General features: G+C 33.3%; 2 long non-coding RNA genes across 2 annotated transcripts; one reads left to right on the plus strand and one right to left on the minus strand.

Annotated features, from left to right (window-relative positions):
• Positions 1-3,932: 3,932 nt before the first annotated feature.
• Positions 3,933-5,681, plus strand: LOC141380481 (uncharacterized). Its single transcript, XR_012398455.1, has 2 exons — positions 3,933-4,100; positions 4,965-5,681. It is a non-coding gene; the product is annotated as an uncharacterized lncRNA (long non-coding RNA).
• On the minus strand, positions 5,329-13,878 carry si:ch211-209j10.6. The gene is made up of 5 exons (NR_170133.1): positions 13,624-13,878; positions 12,375-12,475; positions 10,361-10,537; positions 8,678-8,770; positions 5,329-6,141 (listed from the first exon to the last, which is right to left on the minus strand). It is a non-coding gene; the product is annotated as a si:ch211-209j10.6 (long non-coding RNA).
• Between the last annotated feature and the right edge of the window lie 904 nt (positions 13,879-14,782).

The following is a 14,782-nucleotide window of genomic DNA, read 5'->3' on the forward strand; positions in this document are numbered from 1 at the left end:
TGAGTTTTTTAACATCAAAATATAAGTTTAACATTGATTTTCCCTTGTCCAATATAATTTGTTACTTTTTTCATGACAAACAAAACTTAGAATTTATAGGCAATTGGTTTATTTTAATCAGTAAATATTATATTTAACTAATTTGCAGAATTTTATTAAATTGTTGATTTACTATTACAAAATGTTTATAGTAAAAAAAAGTGTAAAAACTGTAAAGTCTTATAAGGACTTTGTAAATGTTATTTAATTTGATCATTTTGCCTCTGTACCCTGTTTTTATTATTAATTGGCTAGCAGAATTGTTCGTTTTCTTTTAAATTTCTTAATTTACTTGTTTTTTATACTTGATATTATCCAATGTTATAGTTATTAATATGAGTGTGGTGTTTAAACCCAATCATTAAAAAACTAAGTGTTTTTTAACTATATTGATTGGAAAAATACAAAACATTATGTTGAATATAAGAATACAAATATAAGAACTTTTTTTTTAATTAGCAAAAGAAAAATAATAATAACAATTAAAAAATACAAAAACAGTACATTCATACATTCATGGTATAATTGTTACAAATATTGACAAAACATTTCTCACTTTGATGAAGATAGTTGCAATGGTTGATGGCAATAATAAATAAAAGCAACCATGTCCAGAAATGATGCACAAGCAAATTACATTTAGAAATATGATAAAACATTGAATTAAAACAATAAAATAATATAAGAGAAAGCAACAACAACAAAAAACACAAAAGGACTAGCAAAAACTAACAATTATTATATGAAATAATCAATTATTAAAGTCTAACAGAGGTAATGTGGGATTTTATAAGAGTTTAATGAAATATTTGACCAAATGTTTGCCTCTGAGTTGTTAATGCAAACTTATTGATTGCTTTGTGATTATAGAAATGTTCATTTGTCAATGGCGGTGCCTTCGTTTTTAGATTACTAATCGAATTTAGACTAAATAATTTATCTAATTGAAGCAGTACTAATGCATGGACTACACCATGTGTGTTGAAACCCAGTCGACCCCAGACATGGGTGTTATGGGGGGGATGGTGTTAATTCATTAAGTGCAACAGATTCACCATTGTGTTTGTTCCCGTCTGGCTATACAATGGAGCTAGTGATAAACTAAAGCAGCAAAAGGTGAATTCAATGTGATTTAATTAACTTCAGGTAGACTTTCGCTTTTTGCGAACTTAGTTGGCATAATGACTTAAGAGGCATGTGTGAAGACAAAGAATTCAATAACTGTATTAATCTGATATGGATACTGTATTGTTTATATTTAGGGGAATATTTCAGGTGTCATTAAATAAAAAAACGGATTTATTTAATTTATATATTTATCAAATTAAATTTAAACAAAATATTGCAAAAAAAATACAACCTACAAAATTTCAACTACATTTTTTTTTTTTTTTTGCTTTTCTTGATTTTTACCCTTTTTTAAATTTGTTTTTAGTATTATAACATATTCTAATATAATAACATATCTATAACATATAAATTGAGATGTACTTGTTTTTGGACCATTGTCATATGTTTTCTTTTTTAATTTTGTTAGATAAGCTCCAGATTTGGATTCAGTAGTGACTAATCTCATGTATATGCACAAATATAATATTGTATAGCTTCCTATTAAAAATCTGAATTTAAAAGAGAGATTTGTGAGGGGTGCACTTATATATGCTGAGCACTGTAAATGGGTTAAAGACAAAAGTGTATTTTCAAGTTCTGCAATAATCTAAATAGAGATTACTGTTTATTTTATGTTACAATATATGAAACAAAAAATCTTGGCAAGGATATTCATAAAAATATAAATTGATGACATTTTAAAAGACTATAAGAATAAACCACTGTTAAAACTACTGTTTTACCTATATTTGTCAGCAAGAGGTTTTTATAATTTACAACAAAGCTGTCTATGATCACATAATATTGTTATATTTTACATGTTTTATTTCAATATTAATATTTAAATTTATTTTTTTCAATTTGAAAATCAATAATTTTCAATCAATAAAATCAATAAAATCCACAAATAAATATAGTGAGCACATGTCCTTTAAAAATAAAATATATCTGAATATTTTAGATCTGAAAATGATTCAGCAATTTAATCATCAAATAAATATAAAGATCAGAAGCTTACTGGCACTAAAAACAAAAGCACTGCTGTTGACTGAAGATGGGGTCTGTGTCTGCAGACTACAGATGTAATTAACGAGGAGACGCAGAGAAAAGGAAAGACGTTTTGGAAAATGAGCTGCAGTCTGATCTTTAAACCCCCATTACTCACTCCCACTCGGGGCTCTGTGAGGCCAAATGCCGTTTGCATCCATTGTTTGGTGCTGGCTTTAACTGTTAGCCATGACAGAGGAAAACAGAGAACTCTGAGACACAAAGACACAGTCCCATGGGCCTTGAACCTCAACCGTCAATCCTCTCCCATTACAAACACGTCTCATTACTGCTGATCTGTGTCGCTACTGAAAATAAACAACTGAAATAGTGAAGTATATCAGTTCCACTTCCTTACCCGCTGCTATCATTTGCAGCTGAATCATGTGGTTTTTGTGCTTACATCCAAACAAAACAAAAGAGCTAACAGGACTGCCTTTGGTAATGATAAATGTTATCCATATATGTTATCCATATAAGCTTTTTCCTTCATTATTTAATGCTTAAAGGTATAGTTTGCCCAAAAATTTTAATTTACTCACCATTTACTCACCATCAAGTGATTCCATACCTTTATGAGTTTCCTTTTTCTGTTGAACACAAAAGAAGATAATCTGAAAAATGTTAGAAACCTAAAATCAAACAAAAAGTGCTCAGGGGTAGCTTAATTAACGTGTCAGTGCTCTTTGGGTAAGAGATACACAAGAATAAACAGCAAAAGAAAGTCCAAACCATTCGAAAAATGTGGAAAAAATATTAAAAAGCCTTTATTGACATGGCTATTCCTTAAAATGGTGCTGTTTTAAGGAATAGCCATGCCAATAAATGTTAAAAATCCCTTTTTAAGAAATAAGAAGCAAATGAAGATTAAGTAAATAATGACAAAAGTGTCTGTTTTGGGTAAACTATCTCGTTAAGACTGAGAAAAATGAATGCTTTCCTGCCTAAATTTATTTTGTCTGATTGAAATGCTGCAGTACATGAGGAAATAAAGCCATCTGTTTACCTCCATTACTTCCTTTTTGATTTCTCGGTACACATGATGAATATGTTGCATTTTATTCATACACAACTGGACATGAAACAATAACAGGTATATCAATAATGTCTTCTCTAAATAAATGTTCCGGAGGAGCTTCTAAGAAAACCTTCCTGGTGATGCTCTGGAGCTGAATATATCTTAAGGAGAGCTAAGCTATTATCTGTTTTCAATGACTTCATCAGGACTTCATCTTTTGCTTAATCTTAGTCCAAAATCAGTTATAATAGCAGAAGAAAGCATACATTGACACACTCTTATACCGTCTACTGTTTTTATTTAACTCAATGAGGTTGAGAGATTTCTCCTCAAGCTTATTTTGTGTTTAAGTGCTTACTATACATTGTTGGCAGACTTTAACATTGATTTTTCCATGTGTGATATAATGTGTTACTTTTTTCATGACAAACATAGAATTTATTGGCAATTTATTTAATTTAATAGGTAAATATTCACAAATGTACATTTTCTTCATAAACAATTAATTTGCAGAATTTTCTCATTGACTTAAATTGTTGAATTTCTATTACCAAATGTTTATAGTAAAAAAAAGTGTAAACATTTTGAAATTTTATAAGGACTTTGTAAATGTTATTTAATTGGATAATTTTGCCTCTGTACCCTGTTTTTATCATTATTTTATTAGTAGTGTTGTTTGTTTATTATTGTACTAGATGTCACCCAATGTTCATTCATCATTCATTCATTCATTTTCTTTTCAGCTTAGTCCCCTTATTAATCAGGAGTCGCCACAGCGGAATGAACCGACAACCCATCCAGCACATGTTTTATGCAGCGGATGCCCTTCCAGCTGCAACCGGGAAACACCCATACACACTCATTCACACACATACACTATATGGAAGTGTATCCAGAGGAAACCCACGCCAACACGGGGAGAACATGCAAACTCCACACAGAAACGCCAACTGACCCAGCTGTGGTGTCATCCAATGTTATAGTTATAAATCTGATTGTATTGTTAAAAATTCAATAAAAAACCGAACTGTGATATTCCTGGCATTTAAACAGTATTGCAAACCTTATTGCTTTCATTCTGGCATATAGGAACATTCATATTACAGTAATTCGTCCTTTCTGTCAAAGCCAGATCTTAGCCAAGAAGTTAACCTTGTTTTTTCTTGAAAATGATTTGAGGGTGATGTCATTTATCAACTGAGCCAATAATAGTTTTAGGCTGAATACAAAAAGTGGAAGGGGCTTTTCTAAGTGTTTAATAACAATTCGAGCCAAATGTTTGCTGCTCAGTGGTTAATGTAAACGTATATATTGTTTTACAATTATAGAAATATTCATTTGTCAATGGAGGTGCTTTTCTTTTTGATATAGACCAGAGATGCCCAAAATAGGGCCCGCGGGCCAAAGTTGGCCCATTGTAACCCTTGTCCGCCATTCTATCTGAGAAGAGAGGGAGAAGGCTGGGGCGAATGCCTTAAACAGAGATCATCATTTCTAATTTAAAGTAACCTTTTGTTTGGTTGTTTCTTTCATTGTTGAGCTACAAAAAAAGCAAACTGAAATTAAATGTTTGAAATAAATGTTTTGCATGAATCAGATTTTTAAAAATTGTAAAACTGCTAAAAGATAGAGGACAACGCACAAGACATTGATGAGCAAATCAATAAAAAGTCCATTAGAGGATGTTATTTATTTATTTATTTGTGTGTTTATTTATTTATTTTAATTTTGAAATTTAATTTTGACTCAGTTAACTGAGCCCACACTGAAAAAAATGATTCATTGGATTTACTTAATTTTTTTAAGGCAAGCTGTTGCAAATAATTGAATTGGGTTAAGTTTAAGCAAACAATTTTAGTTGGATTTACTCAATTTATATGTGTTGGATTTAAACAATCAAATTAGGTTGGATTTACTCAATTTATATGTGTTGGATTTAAACAATCAAAATAAGTTGGATTTAATCAATTTTATTTAGTTACATTTATCTAATGAAATTCATTTAGTTCACTATAATTTAATTATGTTATTCCTACTTATATCTATTTATTTTTGATGTCTAAAATGATCATTAAATTGCTTGCAAATACACTTTGAAATGACACTTGACCACATTTGTTTTGAATTCATTTTAATGACTTTTTAAGATGCATTTTTTTTAACAAAACATAAATCACTGCCTAAAAATGCTTTAGCAGCACACCATAACACAATAAACAGTTTGTACAGCACATTTAATTTAAACCAACACATAAAAGAAAACTGTATGAAGTCTTGGAGCAAACGGCAATCCTTATGACACACACACCCCCAATACACAAAATAATCAACTAATTAACTTAAAAAATTTACTCATTAACATATTGAGCAACTACAAGTTGTATGAAATGGAATAAATACAAAGTTTATAGAATGCACATGTTCTCTCTCTCTCTCTCTCTCTCACACACACACACACACACACACACACGCACACCATTTAAAACAAGTTCCTACAGCTAATTAATTTTGCACACAAAGAAAACTGAATTCACTTATTAAACAATTCCTACACTAAACTGCAATTTGTATATGATATACATTTGGTTGTTGAGCATTTATTAACACTTCAATGCTTAAAATTACAGTATCACACTGTTTTCCAGTATGAGAACCTTTGAGGAGAGCTTGTCAGAGTTCATTTGCACAAGTACTTTTTGGGCAAACTCGTAATAGTATTTGAGTTATTTTGGGTAGGCCAAATCAAGCACATAAATTGCCCCCAACATCAGTGCACAGGCTTGTGCAACAGATTTTATCTGTTCAATAATCACTGTTCCATCCACAACGATGCCAATGTCCTCATAATCTCCTCTTTCCTTTTTGATGACACATATGGCCATGGCGGTGTTTGTCAGGTCCTTCAAAAATTCTTCTTTTTGATTGCCCTATATTTAAATAAAAAGAAACCATTATTAGACATTGTTTTTGAAACATATTTTGTAAAAAGTCAGAAGAAATCAAATGTAAATAAAACCAAAACCTTAATGGCCCTCCCCACACCCACATTGATACCTGTGAAATATTATAACAATCATTTATGATTGCATATTGGCGTACATATATTTGTGCATGATCTGCAAGTACGACTTCTTCACAATTATTTACAGGGTTTATTCAGGTTTTATCAGGGTAAATTTAAGATCTTTTAAGACTAACTAAAAATAATTTTGGAAAAAATAATTGAAAGGCAAACAATACAGTAATACGTTGAAAACTAAATATAATGTCAAGGAAGCATTATTGCATTATTATTTAAATAATATTACCCAAGGTTTAAGGCTTGAAAACCACAGATTTGGCCACTTGAATGTGGAAATACCTTCTGATCAGACCCACTGTATATCAATATACCCGGTCACAATTGTTCACCTTAACCCTTCTGTATTATTTAAATTTACTACCCTTTCCTTTTGATAGTTTTATGTTAGTTGCTGTTTTTTTGCCCCATTGACTTCCATTAAAACATTTTTTGGATGGAAATCCATGACAGCATGTAATCACGCATTGTTGCTGGTTATCTTCCCTTTTTGGTAAATGTATATTTTGTCATTTTTACTGTTGATGATCAGTTGACAGCATAACCATTTAGATAGTCCTGTGCAAAAAAGTTTCTGGCTTTTATATTTTTTGAGTTCTTTGGAGTATTAACAGTAAATGATAGTGTGTGTGTGTGTGTGTGTGTGTGTGTGTGTGTGTGTGTGTGTGTGTGTGTGTGTGTGTGCATAAATACACTTACTATGTTTACTATATGTCTGAAAAAATGTAAATAAGCAACTTTCAAAACAATGTGTGCAAAAGTCTCACTTTCATGAGCTCAAACAAAGAAATCTGTCTCCAAATTAATATTCTCAACAGCACACAAGGCTTAAGAATAATTGTGCACAAGTAAAATAAACATCAGCGAATGAAATTCAGTAGAAATGTCACACCTTGATGCAAAATTTAAGACCTCTCAAATTTAAGACTTTTTATGACCTTAAATTGTAAAAATCTAATTTAATACTTAAGACTTTTCAAAGACCCACAGGACCTCTGCAAATAATAAAAAAAAGTACAATGATAATAAAACAAATTTAATTGGACAAATTAATAGACATGTATATTTATTTAATTAGTATTTTTACGTGTCATTAATTAAACCAAAATAATTTAAATATATTAAGTATATTTTAAATGTATAAAAGTAAATATACAAATTTAAAACTTGAATTCATACTTTAAAAAAACGTCATGTTTCATTATTAGATTAAACATTTTTGAAGAATTATTCAGCAATACATTTTTGATTGTTAGTACGGCCACCCATTGACCTAAAAATGTAATACAAGTCAAGTTGCTTTTAAACAGTAATTTTAATCTTAACATAAACATAAATTTTCTCTTTTTTGGAAAAAAGTGGTTTACTTGTAATTTTGTGACTATTTGTTTGTAATTTAGAAATAATAATACTGTTTAGAAAGACTAAAACAGGGGTGTCCAAACTCCTTCTTGGAGGGCCAGTGTTCTGCCGATTTTAGCTCATCCTTGCAGGTGTGTTGAGGCAAGATAGTTTCTAGATCACCTAGTAAGAGCTTGATTAGCTAGCATAGGTGTGTCTAATTGGACTTGGAATTGGAATTGCAATTGGAACTAAACTTAGCAGGACACAGGCCCTCCAGGACCAAGCTTGGACACCCCTGGATTAAACAATGAATATCTCTGGGGTCAAACACAGATCTGAACCCAATGCTGAGAACGTCAAAGGATTAAGAAACATATGCATCTTTTAATCATTTAGTATTTTTAGGCATACTAATATTAGGCACATATTGTGATTTTCAAAAAGTATTACATCGCTTTGTAAATGTTTATTATTACCATTTGTTGAGTCTCCCAATACTATTTGATATAGTCAAGCGATGTGATGTCACACTCAACAAGCTGATAGTTTTCTCATGGTTCAATAACAGTGTGTATTACCATTACAATGCAAGAGTTTGAGGCAAAAGATAATAGGTTGCTCTTACGCGTGTAGTGACCAATGGCATTTTTTTTTAACTTCATGTACAAATAAATGGAAATAGAAAGCATTTGAAAAAAAGAAAAAAGCCATTGACATACAGTGAAAACGCTATTTTCAAATTCTTTAAAATTAATTTTGTTTTTGAGATATTAAAATATTTTGTTCATTGTTCTATTCATACTTTTGCATTGAATTAGTATGCAACTTACTTGCACGAATCTAGCAAGTGTTTGTGCAGCGCAATGTGATTTGAATAGACCATAATGTGTTCAACATTAGGTTCACCTATTAATTCAAATATGGCACTCAAAAAAGTTTCTGTTTGTCTCATTGGCCACTGTAACCCCACCCTCAGCCTCTGAACAAAGCAGTTCTTTCTTATAGCCCAGGTGCAAGCACTAGTACTATGATGCACTCACCATGTATTCTTTCACCAGGCATGCCTCATCCTCACCAAGGTAAGTAAAGAGAGCTTGAAGAATAGACGCTCTTTTGACATGGACATTGGTTGTCTGTAAATAATACAAATTTGATTAGTTAAATACATAAATGACAAATTGGAAAACGTTAAGAAATGTATTAGATTAGATTAAACTTTATTGTCATTACACATGTACAAGTACAATGCAACGAAAATCAGTTTAGGTCTAACCAGCAGTGCAATAGCAGCAAGTGCAGGATACAGGTATAAGTTATAAAGTGCAGATATAGAAAAACTTTAGTGATATTTACAGATGAATGTACTATCAACATTATATACAGGTTGTATTAGCTATAAACAGAAATTTAAAATAAATTATTATATGTACAGGTTGCTATTAATAATCAGAAGTGTACAGGTAGATAAACAATTACAAGTGTACAGTATATGTATAGTTCAAATGAATGAATCAGTCTAATGTAGTGCAATGAATGTGTAATTTTTCAATGTGCAAATGTTAAATAGTGCAATGATAATGAGGAGTACAAGTTATGAGGACAGTGGGGGTGTATTAGGAGGGCAAAATAATTAGTGGGGGATAGAGTTGAAAAAGGGACAGCTCTGAGGAAAGTGTTGTTCCTTAAGGCTGATTTATACTTCTGCGTCAAACGCACGCCAATGCTACGGTGCTGACGCATAGCCCTTCGCCGTGGCCGTCGGCGTCGCTGACGTGCACCTCTCAAAAAATGTAACTACACATCGCAATGACACGTAGCACAAGCTCTGTGATTGGTCGGCTTGGTAGTGGCCAAGTGGACAGATGATGTATCGCCTCCCTGTAGGCCGTCTCATCATTATTGCTGATTAGACCAATCACTGTGGTGTCATCTGCAAATTTGATGATGATGTTGGATCTATTCACAGGCCTACAGTTGATAGTAAAAAAGAAGTAGAGGAAGAGGCTCAGCACACAGCCCTGTGGTACACCAGGGTTGAGTGTGAAGATGGTGGAGCAGATGTGGCCTGATCTAACATTCTGAGGTCTTTTAGACAGAAAGTCCATAATCCAGTTGCAGAGAGACGTGTCGATATCCAGGTCTCTAAGTTTATTCATTAACTAATGCCGAGTTCAATTTGAAAGTAGTCGTTGCTGCTTTATTTTCACTGCAAGATGGATCGGCGACAGGGACTTGAACATTGCATGACTTTACAATAGGAAGAATCGCCGACAACTTCGTCTAAACTACGTCTCACAACCCAAAAACCATCTGTTTGACCAGGCCGTGGATTAATGCTAATATTGCAAATAATGTTACATTTCTTACACAGACCAATCGTTTCACTTTACAGGACCTTCATCAGGAGCCATGGCTTTAGATTTGGACTTTATTCTTAAACTGAAAAACCCATCCTCATTCGCTGCCATTATTTGGATCACCATGTACCACAGATTCAGCTAAAAATCATCAGTAGTGTTATATTAACATTAAGTTAAATAAATATTAATTTATTTTCTTCTCGGCTTAATCCCTTTATTAATCTGGTGTCGCCACAGCGAAATGAACCGCCAACTGATCCAGCATGTTTTACACAGCGGATGCCCTTCCAGCTGCAAACCATCACTTGGAAACATCCATACACTTTCATTTACACACACACACACTACGACAATTTAACTTACCCAATTCCCCTATAGCGCATGTCTTTGGACTTGTGGGGGAAACCGGAGCACCCGGAGGAAACCCATGCGAACGCGGGGAGATCATGTAGACTCCACACAGAAATGCCAACTGATCCAGTCAAGAATCGAACTAGCGACCTTCTTGCTGTGAGGTGAGAGCACTTCCCACTGCGCCACCTGTTAAATAAATATTTTTAAAAATAAAAAGAATTAATAACTGAAACCAGCTCAAATGTTATCGATTATTTGTCATATGCCATGTCCCGAATAAAACACGTTACCGTAATGCACAACTGTTAGTCATTTGAGACTCCTTTATTACAGCACTCCCACAAGTTTCTCTCTTGCTTTCACAAATAAAATTATACATTTTTAATGTATATCCATTATTAATAGCCTATCTAAGTTTTGCCCAGCTAGCAAAACCTGCAGGTAAAGGTAGCCTATAAGCATATTTTTTTCAGTGCATGCATTGACTGCATCGTCAAATACATAGAATATAAGTATGTTTGTGGCATGACAAGCATGGACATGAGCATTATTCAGAACATAGCCTATATATTTATTTTTAAAATGTTATATTTAGAAGTTAAAACTATATTAAATTTCAACTTGCAGTAATAATCTAAACATTAAACTTTGCCTCGATGTTGTGCACTTAATATTCTTTAACACACCTAAATCTGACGATTGTCCCTTACATGTATATTACATTTATAATGATACTCAAATTTATTTAATCAACAGACTGTTTACTTGTGAATAGTTTGTTTAGTTACACTATATTTAAAGTGATTTCTTTTTTCGACTACCTTGTAATTTAACATGTTCAGCCAAGATAAAGACATGTAAAGGCTGATTTATACTTCTGCGTCAAATGCACGTGTATGGTCCGACGCAGCCTGCGCGCAGTTGAATAGCCCTTGCCGTGGCGCATCTCTCCAAAAATGTAACTACACATCGCAACAACACGTAGCGCACGTTCTATTAGTGGGCTTGGTAGCGCTTACGTGTGTGGGCGGGGTTGAGAGCCACGCCAACCCATTGGAGCTAGTGTTTACAAGTGTAGAGTCCCATGAAATAGCTCCAGGTGGAAACTGTTGCTTTGTGTTTACCTTATGATTAAAGTTGTTGCATGACCGCCAGCTACCGCCTCAGAATGAGCGAGTTTTATCCGCTTGTTCATTAAGGTAGTGTTCAGAAAAAACAAAACCCAAGCGAAGAAACTCCATACAGAGGGAACATATAAACCTACTGCTTTTGTAAGTGTTATTGTAGAACAACACAAACAGCGCGCACAAGTTTAAGTGCTCAGCTGCACACAGGGCAGGCGCAGTAGGTCACGCCAATCACTCAACGCAGAAGTACAAACCAGGCTTAAGGCCGAATTTCTATTGTGCAATTTTGAGCCAAATTCTGATGCGACACTTCTTTGAATCAAATTAAATTTCAACTTTGATATTTGCTGTGCTGTGTTGATGCAATGTACAGGAGGAAAAAAAAAGGTGAATAACCTCTCTTGGTTGGCAGATAGTCGAATCATTTTATGGCAGGTCAGACATTTTGGTCGCCTCTCTTGAGAGAATCACGGAGTTGAATCAAAGTTGAACTCTGTGTTTGTGCTCTTACTGCACCCTAGTACTGTGAAAACTAGGGAAGCAACAATAACATTTACTTATTCTTTACTTGTCACAAACCTGTTTGAGTTTCTTTGTTCTGATAAACACAACATAAGATAATTTGAAAAATGATGAAAACCGGTAACCATTGACTTCCATAATATGTTTTTCCTACTATGAATGTCAATGATTACTGGTTTCTAACACTCTTCAAAATATTTTGTCTTGTGTTCAACAGATAAAAGAAACTCAAAGGTTTGGAACCATGGAAACATGGTGAGTGAATAGTGAGTAAATTTCCTTTTTTGGGACTATTTAGATTTTTCAGAGCAACATATTCAGTTAAGAAACTGTTTACTGTAATGTGTAGTGATAAATGTTTTGCAGTTACTTACCATAAAAATGTTGATGGAAAATTCCAACTGCAGTACTGGACAGAAAATGTGTTTAAACCCCTGACCAAGGAACTCAGCAAAGGAAACTTGTTGTACAGTACCTCAAATGAAAGGAAGCACATGATTATCATTTAGGTTCAAAATTCAGCATAAGTTACAACATGACCAACTTCTTAATCAACATATTGTTTACCGATTAATTATATTAGGCAACATACATTTAGATAAATTACTTATTGAACAAATTGCTGAACGTGATTAATATGATTAAGATAATCGTCACTGGCTGATTGATACGATATAAAGTCTGTCTCAGACCAGTCAAAGCACTGCATTAAATTCCATTCTTCAACGCCATGTCTTAAAAATGTCAATTTATTTTAACCACAATATTTTCCATGAAGTTTTAGCACTCGTCTGCATGTGTTTTACGTTTGAACAACTAAATGATTGCTTCAGCTTATTTAAAGGATATTATTTTAATTAAATTACATTATCGTTGATGTAAAAGGCACTTTATGAATATGGAAAAAGTCACATTAAGTTAACCCCTGCGCTGGACGTTTATCGGTGGCTGATAAACACTTGCTGTGAATATAAGTTAGCCTATTAAGTGCATTATAACCCCAAAGACATAATTACAGCATCTCACGTAAAAAAATAAAGAACTATAAATGGACGCCCTTTACGTTAAAAGTTAATGTTACGCCAGTATGGGCACACATTCGACAACCTCCTAAGACAGTCAGTAGTGCCCTAACGCCAGACCAAATCGTTCTATAACAAAATCTGTATGGTACTGTCCGTTCACAACTATCTAAACGCATGCTTAATGTTAACCATAGTAAAAGCCACGGTAAATTCACAAAGGACTGAGCTAACGTTAGCAACGAAGCTTTTTTCGTTTGGAATGGCGGATCACGGACACTGTCGTCACATCAAAGAAAATGCTTATTCTCTTGAAAATAGCCATTTACTTCATTAAAAAACATTATATATCAAGTCTACATAACTACATTCTTGCTAAAAAGAATCTTTAATATATTCTGCGACATAAAAACGAGATTTGTCAAACCGTGTGTAACGTTAACTGTTAGCTTAACTTGCGAGCGCGCTCGACGGCTGGTCGCTGTGAAATTTAAAAACGACCAAAATAGACAGTCCGAACGAGAGACCATTTTATGCGTTTATGTTACCCACAAAGTTTTTCTTTAATAAACAGTCTGGTACAATATAAAATGTGACTTACTGTGCAAATGGATGTACAGAAATCCGGCTGTGGCGTCTTGCTTCAATCTGACTGGATTCTGTAAACCTTCCTTTGGGCTTTGGCGCCGAGGCAACGGAACATAACACGCATGCGCACAAAGCTAACATAATTTTTTCTAATAGACTTTAATTAATTAATTTAGATTGGTTCAAAACACATCTAATTCACTTAAACCCGATTAATAATAATTGAATAAAATCAACAACTAAATTAAATTGTTTAAAATAAACTAAATTGAATTATGTTTAATTTAATAGAGGCCTAAATCATTTTTTTCAGTGCAGGCTTCATCTTCTGCTTAATCTAAGTACAAAATCAGTCATAATATGAGAAGAAAGCACACCTTGTATATATAAAAACATCTTCTACTGTTTTTATTTAACACTGTGAGGTGTTGAGCCATCTCTCATGCTGATCTTGTTTTGTGTTTAAGTGCTCATTATACATTTTTAGCAGACGGATGATCCGTATGGCAGTTTGGTATAAAAAGAAACGACAACATACAATTGTATACAATATGTAGCCATGAACATTCATTTTGTTTGCCCTGTTTTTGTTGTTGTTGTTGTTGTCACTGTTGGAGAGTAGCTAGCTACAAGTAACTTAGCTATTACCCAGCAGGCACAGGATGTCATCATGTCAGATTGACAATGTACCCCAATGTCTAGGGACTTTGCTTTTTTTTCTGGAAATGAAAATTATGTTAAAGTCAGAACGTTAGGCCGACATCAATATCCAACGTCGGAGAGACAGTGTGTTTCGGTTACTTTCCAACGCATCCTAAAATCCAACCAAATATCAACATCTAATGATGTTACAGCTTGACGTTGTGTGGACATTACCACTATGACATCTATCGGATATTGTATTTTGGTTGCCATGATGAATAAATGTCAGTATTTGATGTTAATATGGCATTGGCTCGAGGTTGGATTTTGGTCACTGACAACTTAAATGTAACCTATTAACATCTTAAAACATTATAACGTTCAATGTTTAGTAGCTTGAACGTTGCTCAGCTGCTTCAGATCCAATGTAGCATTTTTAGAAGATACTGTAGTTACTTTTTCCAGCAAGTAGTGAGTAGTGATATAGTCATGTGTCAATTTTGTTTCTTCAGAAAATGCTATCATGTGCT

This window comes from Danio rerio, chromosome 23, assembly GCF_049306965.1.
Source record: "Danio rerio strain Tuebingen ecotype United States chromosome 23, GRCz12tu, whole genome shotgun sequence".
In the NCBI taxonomy this organism is placed as follows: Eukaryota; Metazoa; Chordata; class Actinopteri; order Cypriniformes; family Danionidae; genus Danio; species Danio rerio.